Raw genomic sequence first — 13,585 nt, 5'->3', positions numbered from 1 at the left:
AACAAGTTGCTTAAATCTTTTATTAATAACGCCTATTAATCTCTGGCCTTTAGGATGAAGAACTGTTGCTGGATTTGTTGATTTGTCAAAACATTTAGAATACAAGCTAGACCCATTTTCTCTGCACTAATTTGAAATAACAAAACAAAGAAAAGAACATTTATGAAGCCTAGTTATTTTTCAAAGTGCTCCTCAGATTTTATTGGAAGCATATAAAGCATGAATCAACATAGGCTTTAATTCAGCAGCTTATTGCATTTAACATTCATGATGGATTATCCTCTAGCCTCCGGCCCAGTTACATCTTTGCAGCTACACTGAACCTAGGTCACTAATAGGTGTGTAAACCACATGTTCAAGTCAATTTAAATCAGAATTACCATCAAAATTCTCAGAAAAAAATGACCAGATCATCTCACAGATCTTTGGTCACTTGAAAGTTAACTGTCTAGTCTAACCTAGTTACTTAGGTTCCTCTATAATCTTTGCCTTCATTGTTCTTTTTTTTTTTTTTTTTTTTTTTAGACTTGAATGTGTAGGTGTAAACTCATAAATTGAGTAGGCGGTGGTAATTGTAGATTCAAGTGTGACATCTGAATTTGCTCATCTGCGGATAGGGTGTTAGCAGGTATATGAGAACCTAATTGTAGGTAAGATGATCTAACTTAGACAACCTTGCACATTCCTTGCATTTGGCCTGGTGAATCTAAACCGTAAATTTACACATATGAAGATCTATACACCAAGAGGATTGTTCTTGAAACTTCTATTACATTTATTGCATATAATAGGTGGCTTTGTCCTGCCATGCCTTATTTTCAGAGAGCTCTGAACTCCATAAATATAGATTAAATTGACCTTTCCCTAAAGAAATCCCAGGTTCCACACCTGTGGACAAGCAGCCGTGGAGACAATAACTTCAGATGATTAACAACAGGAAAGTAATTTGGTGTACAAATGTATCATCATAAATCTTGCCATCAGTAATGACACTGACCACATTCCATTAGCTCCTAGCAGTTTTTAATGACTATAGCATGACCATACCATATCAAAAGGAAAATAAACCAAATATCCCCAAAAGAACTCAATACGCCCAGAATTCTACTAATATTACCTGGATTCTATGCTTATTTAAAAGTCATATACATGGAGCTCTTTCGAGAATTGTTGCTTTTGATAATAAAAAATTTTCTCATGATAGTTCAGATCTAAGACCATTTCTTTAGTTGATAATCAAGAATGATGTTAAAACTCTAGTTTTACGTGAATACAATTTCTTGGGGCAAGTGAATTAGGAATAATAATGTTGGTGGCTCATTGTATTAAACAGGCTTTTAAATTTTATACTCAAAAAAACTTCCCATAAATTCACAGATATCAAATGTAAATAATGTACAGGCTTTTCTTGTTCTTTTTTCTAGGCCACAATGCTATACCAAGATATCTATCTCACTAAAGCAGTAACTATGACAAGGGCAACAGAGAAATCCTGTGACTATGCTGGCTTAAATATGCAACATACGCATATATATTAAATTCTGCTGGAAAGTGGCTATTTAAAGCAAGTGAAATCATCATTCAGTTTTGAAAGAGGCTTTAGATTTAGTGAATAATACTATAAAGCAAAAGATTTATGCTTTTAATTATATAAGACAGTAGCAATTGTCTTTGACGCAAAACAAGTCAGGAAGTAAATGGCACTTGAATTAAATAAATGGATTAGCCTTTTATCAACTTGTTAGTTAATTTACACACTAGCCATACCCTTTTATACTTTATACAGGGAAACAATTATTTATTAATTACAGAAAAAAGGTTATATTGTTCCACTGGTTAGCAGAAACTGTCAAAATTTAGAAAGCATCGACTAATAAACAGGGAAAACAATAATGAAAAAAAACAAGTTCGGAAGCACTAACATAACAAAAATGGAATTAATAGATTCAGCCAATAACACTGCTCTGCTAGCTTGATTTAAAAATAGCAAGACACTTCTAGTAGTTCCACTTTTCTTTTTCCTTATACCAGACTACTTGAAACTAGAGGTTTAAAGAATGACAGTTATTTTGGTCACAATGAAATGTAGAAGAATGGCACACTATGCAAGTACATTTAACTTCAAAAAACCCTCTAATTTCTAGAGAAGATACATGGCAGGAAACATGCCGTTTAGTAAATTTATTGTGAATACTTTAATTCAGAATACTGAATCTATATATTCAGAAGTTCCTTGGTCGCTCTCACAGTTTACTCCTGCCTCTTTCTAGGAAAGAAGGTGGCACTGAAACCAGTTTTGCTGCCCCAAATGTGAGGGGCTGAGCATAAAAGGGGGCAGAAGAGAGGATCAGAATGGGAAAAGTGCTGGAAAGTGGAGCTTCCCGCTTAAAATAGTATAGGACAAAAGCCAACACCTGCTGCTGCCCCAGCCCCACTGGTGGCTGTCCATCTCCTTATACTTCTCTCTTCCTTCTTCAGCAAAGCAAAAGTAGCAGCAATTGGCTTTGCAGTACCGTGCTCTTGCCCAGGCAGCAGAGTCTCATCCCAAATAATCACTTACTTTGCTCATGGATGCAGTCTTGCATCATGGGCATGTTTTTCTCCCCATTGGTTGCAATTCATGTCATTCATGTGTCTTCTCTCTCTAGGGAATAGCCATCTGCCTTTATCATGCTTTCATTATTAGGTATCACAGAATTTACTATATTTCATTCTTCAAGAAAAGTATTCTTTGCTGGACACCAAACTCTCTCTGTTTTCAGAGCTATTTCTTAGTCTTTCCTGTGTACACTGAATCAAAAATGAGCCTTGTCAAAAAAACATGTTCCTTCAGCTTAAATTTTTTCCAGCTTGACAATTTTCATAGTGATTGTGCCACTTTGTCCATAGTCATAATCGGGAGTATCGGTAGCACCATATGCTTGTTTTAGTATACTATCAACGTCAGTAGTGCTATGGGTTACTTTTTAACCATATTTTGAACTGCAAGTTGAACAGCTGTCCACCCAGTTAGTTAATCTAGACTTTCAGATCTTTACATTTTATGATAAGGATAAGAGGTAAAATATTTCCAAACATTCCCTTAAGGATCTATAAATCGGTATCTGTTAGAGTCACATTATATCAAGAGCATTTGGTATATCAGAATTATTTGATATTATTGGATCTGTTCATCAGAATCTACAATAATATTCTGTGACATTCTTATGAGAGGTGAATACACAAAAGTGTTTCTGATATAGGCTTTTGCAGACCATAATGAGGAAGATAAAATCCTTCCCTTTCATTTTGCCTGTCTTTATCAAAGTCAAGATAATGGCCATTCTTTTCAATTAATTAGTAATTTTTTAAGCCTTAAGGATAAAATTTATAAACTTCTTGGCTTTAGCTAACCCCTGCTGTTTTTAAACAATTCTTAGGAAGGTCTGCTAGTATTTAGTGCATTATTGTTACTGACCATTCCAGCTAACGCTCTAAGCTTTTTGAAGTTATGAAACTAATGGCTCAGATAGTTTAGAAAGAGCAAATGGTCTAGGAAAAAGCAAAACAGAACCAAATAAATTTGTAATTTTCTATTCTTGTCAATGCAATCTAAGCTTAAAAAGTTCAAAAAATCATTTTGATAAAATTTTTTCTGGAAAAGCATTTTTTCCAGAAATGCGTCATAGTTTTTAAAATGTGAAGTATATATGACTATCAGAAGTGTTGTCTTTTGGACTCTAAAAGTTTTCGGATAACTTTCATTTAGCCTGATGTGACCAATAATAGCAATGTAGTAGCAATTGATAAGTGTTATCTGGCGTAAAAATACAGAAGCAGATATTCTCCTACAAATTTTCGCATAGTATCTCCATTACCTTAGGTAGGACGTAAGTCTAAGGTGTTGGGGGTTTTTCATTTTGGGTTTTTTTTTTCCTCCCTTACTTTTTCAGCAGAGCAACTCCCCTGTTCTTTGCTGCAAGCTCTCAGAAGAGGAGCTATTGGGCTCCTCAGAACAAAGCAACCAGCCTTGCCAAGCCGGCAGATGAAAGGCGCATTACTAAGCTTGTGTGGCTGGATGGAGATACTTGCCCTGTGTGTGACCTAGACCTAGGATTTACAGTTCTTTTCTTATTCTCCACTTGCCTACCACAATATATTTAGTACCCACCACCATTCCTTCTCCTTTCCATACACAGGGAGCATTGCAACAGTGGCAGTATCTAAAGCTGGATGTGGCCTTTACAGATTCTGACATTACTTATTCAAGTTAGGATCAAATTTCAGATATTTTCTACTACAGTGTCACTACAGATGTATAGCTCCCCAAAAGCAAGCATCATATTACTGATTTGAAAATCAGGTTTCTCTTAGAACCAAGCCAGTCATAACTAACTTGCTGAGTAAAAAATCATGTTTTTATGTAGGTTCTTGTGTCTGTTCCCATCCCAGATAGCAGGGAAGGATCATGCCTGCTTTTACATTCCTCCAGTAATATAGTGTATATACCAGCAGGTGCCCAGTTTGGCTGGCAGATACTAATAGAGTTTTGCTCTTGACTTTCTACAGTTCCCTTTCAGACGGCTGGCTTTAAAAATACTACTGGAAGGAACATAGGTTGCACTATAGGAAGCATCTTATATGAGAGGCAAAACTTAACATGAAAAACTGTTTTCATCCTTCTCTCCTGCTCAGCTTGAGAACAGTTGAACATAATTTAACTGTGGATCTTGAAACACACTTTAGACTTCTTATTTTTGCCTGTTATATTTAGCCATGTCAAGACTATCAACATGGCATTTGAAAGATCACATTTAGAAGATTCATTAGGGAGCTGGATATTTGACTTGCCTGTATTAATCATATTTTTCTTTCCCCTCAGAGTGGATGGAAGGAACTAATCCAGGTGAATCATCCTCTACACACGCCTTTGGATGAAATGAATCACTCTTGAGAGAGGCCTATGCCTCCCTGGCTGTAAAGGGAACCTAGGAAAACAAAATTTAGATAAACTATAAATACGGCCAACATTTTATTCCAAAATCATACTGAAGACAGATAAAAAATTCCCATTGCTGTCAGCTTTATCAAGCTTCCGTCCTTTGCTGTATGAAATGGCAGCTTTAGGACTATTGCCTCCAAGTATATGATAGTAATGTGCCTCAGCAAGGCATATAAGTATTTCTTTTAAAGCTGAAGGTGCTGGAAATCCAAGCAGCTGGTTTCCCTGGTTTATAATATGATTCATGCCTATTCGCTCATGAAAGCAATGCCATACTTACCGTTTGCATTCATATCTGGCTAATTCTATCCAAAAAACAAACTGAGTAGTGCAGAAGAGCTGTCACCTATTTTTATTTCAGTCTACAGTGAGTAGAAACACCAGAGGTAAAGGTCTGGCCTGTTGAGGTCAGTGAACCTTTTAACATTGACTTCAGTAGGACTGAGATTTTACCCTAAAAAACCTTCTCTCTCTTATGTGCAAAACCCTCAAACTATAAAAAGTACAGAGAGCAAAATACATCCGTTTCAAACAATTAACTGCCCATTTCACAATTCCGTTAACGCCAGCCCAGACTCACCTAGTTTGACAGTTCACAAAAACTGGTCTTAATATATGGATTTCAGTTAGATTTGAGAAGGGGACAGTGTATTTTACTGACACTGCAGCTGTTCAACAGCAACAATACCTAAACCTGCTGTAGTGATACAAATACACTGGGCTATCAGTGAAGTGATAATTTAAATGAAAGGTCTTAGAGAAATTAATAAATGCTGTTAGCTGAGATGATACTGTTTTTCTCATCCATGAATTCTAATGATAAGCTTAAACAATTTTTAGAATCCTATGGTAAATTTGTAAACAAATGAATCTGCTTTACATGGAAAAATGATGAGGATTGCCTATGAATACATGTCGTGGAAACAGGGTTACATAATCATTTAATAGCTACGCTATTGCCTTCATTAACTAATACAAGTCAGGAAACATATCTCTGGCTTTTTGTTCTTAGAATAGTGGATTTTGGAAGTATAATCTTTGAAACAGCATCTAAAATGAATGCAAAGTTTAAATATGTCAGTGATCACCCTTGTACAAGTCTGTGGATAATATAATTGTTGCTTAAACGTTTTAATATCCATATTTTTATACTATATATGTTCTCCAAGCAAATTTTGTCACCATGGGATTCAAAAGTAACACTACAGAATTGGTACTTTGGGGCAAAGTTCAATTTTATTTAAGAAGCTATTTTATGAAGTTAATGAGAGAGAGAGAATTTACTTCATCAAAGATGAAATAAAGAGAATTTATTTCATCATTGAAGTTCAGTCAAGCTTTGGATGAAGTGCAATAATCGTTCTCCATTGGCAGTGCTACAATGAGAGCTTACATAAACAAATGAAGAACCGTTTCTCTATCTTAAAGTGAAAGGAAGATTTTTATGCACTATAGTACTTGAAAGTCATTCACTTCATTAGGGAAAACTGTATTAGCCCCAGGAAGATTATACTGACAGAGATGTAAGAGGTTACCAGATTAATGTTTTATATTAAAGACAGAGGTTTGCTTTTTGGGGCAGGGGGTAAGGGGGCCTTGGTCTGAAGAATTAAGTTAGAGGTAACTAGTCATTGCACTAGAGTCACAGATATTTACCCTAAACAGAACTATTCGTTTTCTAGAGATACAGCAGGCAGTAGCTACTTTAGTGTTTCTATTGAACAGAATTAGAGTGTAGAATTGTGGCCGTGTTGTGAAGCTATTAGGTACATCTGAGAGCCATTTAAATGCAAATAGGATTTGAGCTGTTTGTCAGTGACTAAAAACAGTCTTCCAGGCAACTGCCTTAGTAATTAGAAACCATCTGGTATCATGAAAGAATATAATACTTTTATATAACCACAGGCGAAAAGGATTCATTTTATCTCCTACAACAATAGAAACACTTATGTTTGTATGTTAGAGCTCTAACAATTAATATGCAAAATCAGCTCCATCTTGCTATTTTTCTTCTGGGTCTCTGCTGGAAAAGAAATAAATGAAAAGCGTGGAAGAGAGAGTGCCAAAAAAACCTACAAAAAGACATTTTAAGAACAAGACATGCTAACAAATGAGTACCTGACAAAATGAAGGAGCCTTGCTGAAAGGTTCTTTTTGCCTGGTAAGACTGTGAAAGACATAAACAAAAAAAGAAGTTTGACTGTTTACCTGTCAAATCTCCTTACAAAATTATGTTATTTACTTTCAGGGTGTGGTATACAGAGATGGATTCAAAATAGAGAAGTTTATTTAAAGCTTCTCTCTTCTCTAGCCCTCAAAACTTCAGATTTTAGGATTTTAATGCTGCAGAGATTGAAATGAAAATTCTCTTACTCTACTCTTAGTCTACTAAACCTGATACCTTTCACTATCTTTCTTTCCAAGCTAATATATCCTAGGGAATAGATGGGTACATTTTTCTTTATTTAAAAAAGGGACCTCTTCAGTGTTAGCGAGATTAAGTGACTGGTTAAATACTGATACCAGGTAGTTAGAGAAAGTTAAACTGATAGTTGCAGTAGTCCTCTTCTTCATATCTCATCACTTTCTACATCACACTCACATCACATTTACAATTTTCAACTCAGTTTAGCTTTTTGCAGCAGTTGATCACAATACCCAATTTGCAGTTATTGTCAGTTAGAGAGTCCCATTGTAGTCACTCAAAGGACGTGATTTCTATGCACAGTGAAACTATTGAAACATCAAACTTTGTGTATCTATGCATCAAAATAAGAATGCAATCGTAGATTAACAATAGTTCTGATTAGCTTTCATGGGAAAGAGATCTAATGGAAACTAAATCACAGGCTATCAACCTACATATGCATCTTCTGCAGACCACGTTGAAACCTGTACCATCTTTGGTACAGTGTGCCAGACTGTATTTCTGGGACTACATACTACAGAAACTGAAGTTATTCCCACATGTTATTCCTATGTTTTTCAAAATCACATCCCTATTTGCTGTTCATATTTTTCACAAAAGAATTGCTTCCTTCTTTCAAATATAGAATACACCAGAAGTACTGAAATGGAGTTCCCAAAACAGTGAATAGCAAATGCATCAAGTGTGTGTGTGTGTGTGTGTGTGTGTGTGTGTGTTTTCTGTGTGGCAAATTTCCACTGTTCAGCTAAATAATAGTATTTTTCCTTATGTATTTAGATGAGTACTGAAACAGAGATCTTCTTTCAAGCCCTCAAAACTCGAGATTCTCCATATCCTAGTGTTCTGAGACATACCAGCCCTCAACAATGAGATTAATTTACATGAATGTAAATCTGTTTAAGGCCATCAAGTTCAAATTGTAATAATTCTTCTGCTTGTTAGGTGTAAAGTCTTTGGTTAAGAGGTCTTGAATTTATTCCTCTTCTACTATGCATCCTTTCTATACAAAATCAGCTCTGTTACTGTTTAGCCCTCAAAAAAGATGTCTGTCTATGGATTGGTTTATTGCCTTATTTCAATCATTACGTGGCAATATAAAAGAAATCAATACTGCTTGCTACCAACTACACTTCATTCAATATCCCTGTTGTAATAGCTATTCAAGTGATTAATTTTTGTATCATCATCTATTTGTTCTCCTTTAGTAGATGACAGGTTGAATTGCTTTTCTCTATACTTTTGAGTTATGGTCCTACGTATACCTTAAAAGAGAGAGAGCAAACCTCTATAAGCAAACCTCTATAGCCATTAAATTTTCCATAATTTTTACTTAATTCTATTTGCAAAATTGCTTCTCATAATGGCTTCCTAACATTCAATCATTTCACCTCAGTTCTCAGCTAATGCACGTATATTAATTTGATAAGAGAAACTAGCAAAAGACTATTGATATATTTGAAACAGTGATAATTTTATAGATACCTATATGGCTAACATCTCTTAAGAGTTTCTTAAAAATAACACTAAGACCACTCTTAAACGGTCTCCGTGTAGATAGCATTAAAGTTCTAGAGATACCATGTAAAGTTTCTGCAGAACACTCCATCTGACCTGGGACAATATGCAATTTACCATGCTACCAACGGTACGCTTAAGTGAATTCTAGCATTCTTTTATCTTTCTGTGTTATCTCAAAAATAAATAAATAAACAAACAAACAAGTGATTTGTTTTAGGCAGATACCAAAAAGGAAAGTTCACTGACATCCCTGTAAGTCACGCTCTTTAAATTATCACATTCTGTAAAACATAAGCAGATTTTGCTTTGCCAAGCTGAAGACGTAAATCTTTATCCATAATACTAAATACAGCCATTGGTTTATAATGTCACTCACTCACACGACTGGTTCTCCAGATCAGTCTTACATACACAAATAGTTTCCTTGCATGACTTTTCTTGTCAAAGTTGGTAAAAGCTTTATAGTCCATGCCCTTCATAATTTGCTAGCTTGGCTTTGCTAAAGTAATACTAAATAAAAAAGAAAACGTAATACTAATAATAAGGAAAACAATTTCAACACTTTTCAGTAGTGTGATCCTAGCATTTTTTTAACAGTATAAAGCGGCATACTACCAACATTCTCTTGCAAGTTAGGAAAAGAGAATCATTACAGCAGGCGCTATATTAACCATTTTGATCAATATTCTTTGGTGAAGAATAAGAACTAGCAGTAAGAAAATGATAAACTGAAGAGACTGTTAAATACAATAACAAGGAAATGTAATATTTATTAGGAAACTATACAGTATAATAGTAGCTTTCAAAAAACTGTAACCCAAGGTCAACTTGAAGACTGTATTTACAATTTAGGTATCCAGATTTACAGTTTGGGTGCATCATTATCTACAGTTATGCCAATCTGTCCAACAGGATATAACTTTGCAAAACTTAATGATGCACCTTTCCAACGGTCAAAGAGCCTTATTGACCTACCCAAGATTGTTGTCTGCACGAATGAAACCAGTCAAGTAGGGAGGGGCACATCAGTCAGGGAAGATACAAAATATCATAAGAGATACCTAATAAGAAGTGCATCTTTCTATGAGAAAATAAATTAGCAGAAAACATATCAAATAATTGAGCCAATTAAGATATATACTTTGGCTAAAATGTTTCCTGTGAAATTTGCATTAACTGAAGAGATTAAAATACTAAATTTCGAATGACAACAAAGAGAATGGGAAAAAACATTTGAATTGGATATGAAAAGCAGAATTCTTGAGGAGTTCCACTATATCATTATCTTTCTAAAACAGATTTTTCAGATAGCTCCATTTCCCTTTCCAAGTTCCATTTGAGTCAACCAGCGTCTCCAGGTTTACGGATTTATTGGCGGAGAGTGAAGCCGCCTAGATGCCTCAAGGATCTGCCCCATACTATTTGTTCACCAGAAATTATTAGTTTTGTTGAAGATTATGTGAAGTTTGTGTTACAGATAACTCTTTCCAGGTATGACAGAGAGGAAATGATAATTTTTGACTGAATTTTCCTCAAGGTATCAGAAAATGATTGTTTCAGGTTTTTGGCCAGAAATGGCATCCTCATATCAAAGGACAAAAAGGAGAAGGAGGTAACAAGGGTGTCATTTGTTTTAGAGCCAAGAAAACTGATTGGCAGTGTCTAAGCTCTCTCACTATTGCAGTTACGACTGCTGGAAGTCCAGAGGTTTTCTTGACCACCCGGCTCCTGAGCCTCTTGCCTTGGTAACAAAGTTTTAGGGGTCTCAGTTCATGTACCTCAACAGAGGAGGGAGGGAGAAGCAAATTATACTAATAAAGGCAAACATTTATGTGCGAGTAAGTTGTATTTATTCCCTTCATAATCAGTGGAGAGATACAGATACTTCTTGAACACAGCTCGTCAGATATGTTTTAAACAACTGCATGAACATTAGAACATTTCTGCTATAAAAGTGCCCATACTATCTGAAAAGAAATTCCTAAGTGACTAGGTCAGACATAGAGATATGTCCTGCAGATATGTGAAGTCAGGCATCATGTAACTAATCAAGAATCTGAAGCCAAAAGCTTGAATCCATTGCTTAGTATGTGCTCCCAGACATTTAGGATTTCAGACACTTATGTGACACTTACATGACTTATATGGATTCAAGAAGTAGGGAGGAGGATTTAAATTTTTATATTTTCTCTTCAATTTGAGAAAGTTCTTTAAACTTATTTGGGAAAAACCAAAATCTCTACCATTTCTTAAAAAAAAAAATCCTTTAATTTGCAGCAACTTTGTAACATGTCTGGATTCCTGTTATAGAAATAGACATTTTGAAAACGATTATTCCTCAGCAGACACATGAAAGTGTATGCTTTTGTATTGGCACTATTAGCTTTCATTACAGTATTTGTGCCAGGGAAATGAAGTCTCTAGCAATATTGACTTTTGTTTCTGAATTTCAAGGTTTCACATACTAGAGTTACAGGAATTTTAAACTTAAATTCTCCCCTTTCCCTCAGGAACTAAGAAATAATTAGAAATTAATCTGCAATATTCCTCATCTTTTACCAATTTATTGTATAGAGATAAATTCCTGCTTTCTAAATTAAGCATTCTAAAGTTGACCAGCAATTCTTAGACTTTCAGGGTTATCTTTATTTTTAAGATACACTGGATGTTCCCCATGAGCAATGAGCCATACATATTCATGAGCAAGTTACAGCTATTAAATCTTCAGCATCTTCTAAGGTATCAGGAAAGGATGCCACTCACTTACAGCAGGCTTTTGCAGGGAGTCTATTCATTTTAGGAAGTAAAGACCTGATCCAAACCCCTCTGAAGTCAATGGAAAAAGACTCCCATTGACTACAATGGGCTCTGGATCATGCCCTAAATCCAATCTCTTCATTAACGCAGAATTAATAATAAGATGTCTTTCCAGTAGCCTGGGGAATTAAGGTCCCGGCAATTTTGGCTGAACAAATTTCACTTATGACTGCAGTCCACTGGAAGTGGAAAGGTGAAGCCAATGTCTTTTTCAGTGAAAACCTTCTCTGGGGGCATTTTCCATTCCTAGATATATTCAGTCCCTTCATTTCAGTCAGATTTCTCAGGCATCCTAATGAGAAAAGAGAATAAATGAAGCCAAAGAAACACACACTGTCCAATGCACAGTTCACAAATATTATATAGGCCATGATCTAATTAATGAACATAAGCGAATCAATGCTTTCAGAGAGATCAGAGTAGAGCCTGACTACAGAGGACAAACTAAAGGATTGAAGCACAGGTAATTCTATAAGGTGGGTTTTTTTTTTTAACCTTCTTTTTAAATTAATAGACGAGGCAAGATACAAAGATTCTCAAAGACTTTTCTCAGTTTGTACAACAAAATGGATTCAGTTCATAAATGATGAAAAGTGGCAGAAAGATATTAATATTGAAAATAGTAATAACACCCTTAAGTTCTCTGAACTTGCAAATGTGAGTGGTGAAATAACATTATAATAGTACAAGTTTTGACAGATAGTAAAAGAATAGAATTACTACACTGTTATTAAATCAGATATAAAAATATATCTATATTATGATCAGTTTTATATAAAATAAAAATATTAAACAAACATATTCTGTACTTTTCCCATTTAAAACTTTTACTTCTGATGAACCATTGGACATTTCATTATATTGCTATTAGTAGTACTTATTTTTTAACCTTGGCTTTTCATACTGACAGTAAGAACTGTTTTGAAGTTGAAGCCTTTTTTTTTTTTTTTAATTTGTAATCAATTTCTCATTGTTCCACTACAAAATAACCCTTAAACTCCCATGCTCTTTATAATAAAGATATTTCTAAAGTCATATTCTACCTCTTTAAAAAATAAATGGGAACTTTACCATAATTTTGATAGGTTTTACTCTTAACAGAACAACACATTCACTGATCAATAAATGGTTGTATGGATTCTACTGTTCTCCAGCAAAGTCAGTGCAATAGATTAGTTTAAATTAAGTCTTCAGCTAAAGAAAAACTGCTTTTGCCTTTGCACCGACAGAGAGACTTTCACTTCAAAAGTTTTACCAGTCATTTCTGCAGTGCTGTTTGACCACTCAGTTTTAGCTTTAAACATTTATATTTTTCAAATGTTATTCTCACAACATTTATACTAATTAACTTCAGATATAAAAAACAAGACATCTTGAAACTCTCAATCAAAATATCCCATTTTCCCAGAGTAATAAATTTATTTAGCATAAGCATAAGTACAACCTTGCTCATGCAAGGACGCACAAAATACAAACAGACCTCAGGTTTGAGTCCTTGGTATGAATCAACTCAGACTTGCATGTGTCTCTCTCAGACACTTGACAATTATAATCTGGTTTTCTGGACCTCTGTCTCTTCATTATTGAATTAAAAAAAAAAAAAAAACAAACCTTCAGATGTGCTGTGTGCTGTAAAAGAAACTGAAAGGATTTTAAGATCTTGATAGCTTCTGGCACAGGAAAATCTATCATGTTCTAGAGTATAACTATAATCAGTTTTAAAACTCACATACACATGAGCAATTCCAAAGAAGACCACACCTGAGATAAATGTTAGTGACATCTGTATTTCTTTTTCATCTTCCTCTGACAAGTTCTGGCCAGAAATATCACCTTAGCTT

General features: G+C 34.8%; 1 protein-coding gene across 2 annotated transcripts in view; it reads right to left on the bottom strand.

Annotated features, from left to right (window-relative positions):
- Positions 1–9,710: 9,710 nt before the first annotated feature.
- The window catches only part of NETO1 (neuropilin and tolloid like 1), an 86,983-nt gene continuing 83,108 nt past the window's right edge, over positions 9,711–13,585 (bottom strand). For both annotated transcript variants that reach the window (XR_693463.2, XR_011139111.1), the window contains exon 12: positions 9,711–12,036. The gene's annotated coding sequence lies outside the window, so the exon portion shown is untranslated. The remainder of the gene's footprint in view (positions 12,037–13,585) is intronic.

This window comes from Struthio camelus, chromosome 2 (assembly GCF_040807025.1).
Source record: "Struthio camelus isolate bStrCam1 chromosome 2, bStrCam1.hap1, whole genome shotgun sequence".
Classification (NCBI taxonomy): domain Eukaryota; kingdom Metazoa; phylum Chordata; class Aves; order Struthioniformes; family Struthionidae; genus Struthio; species Struthio camelus.
This window is presented reverse-complemented; position numbering and strand designations above follow the sequence as displayed.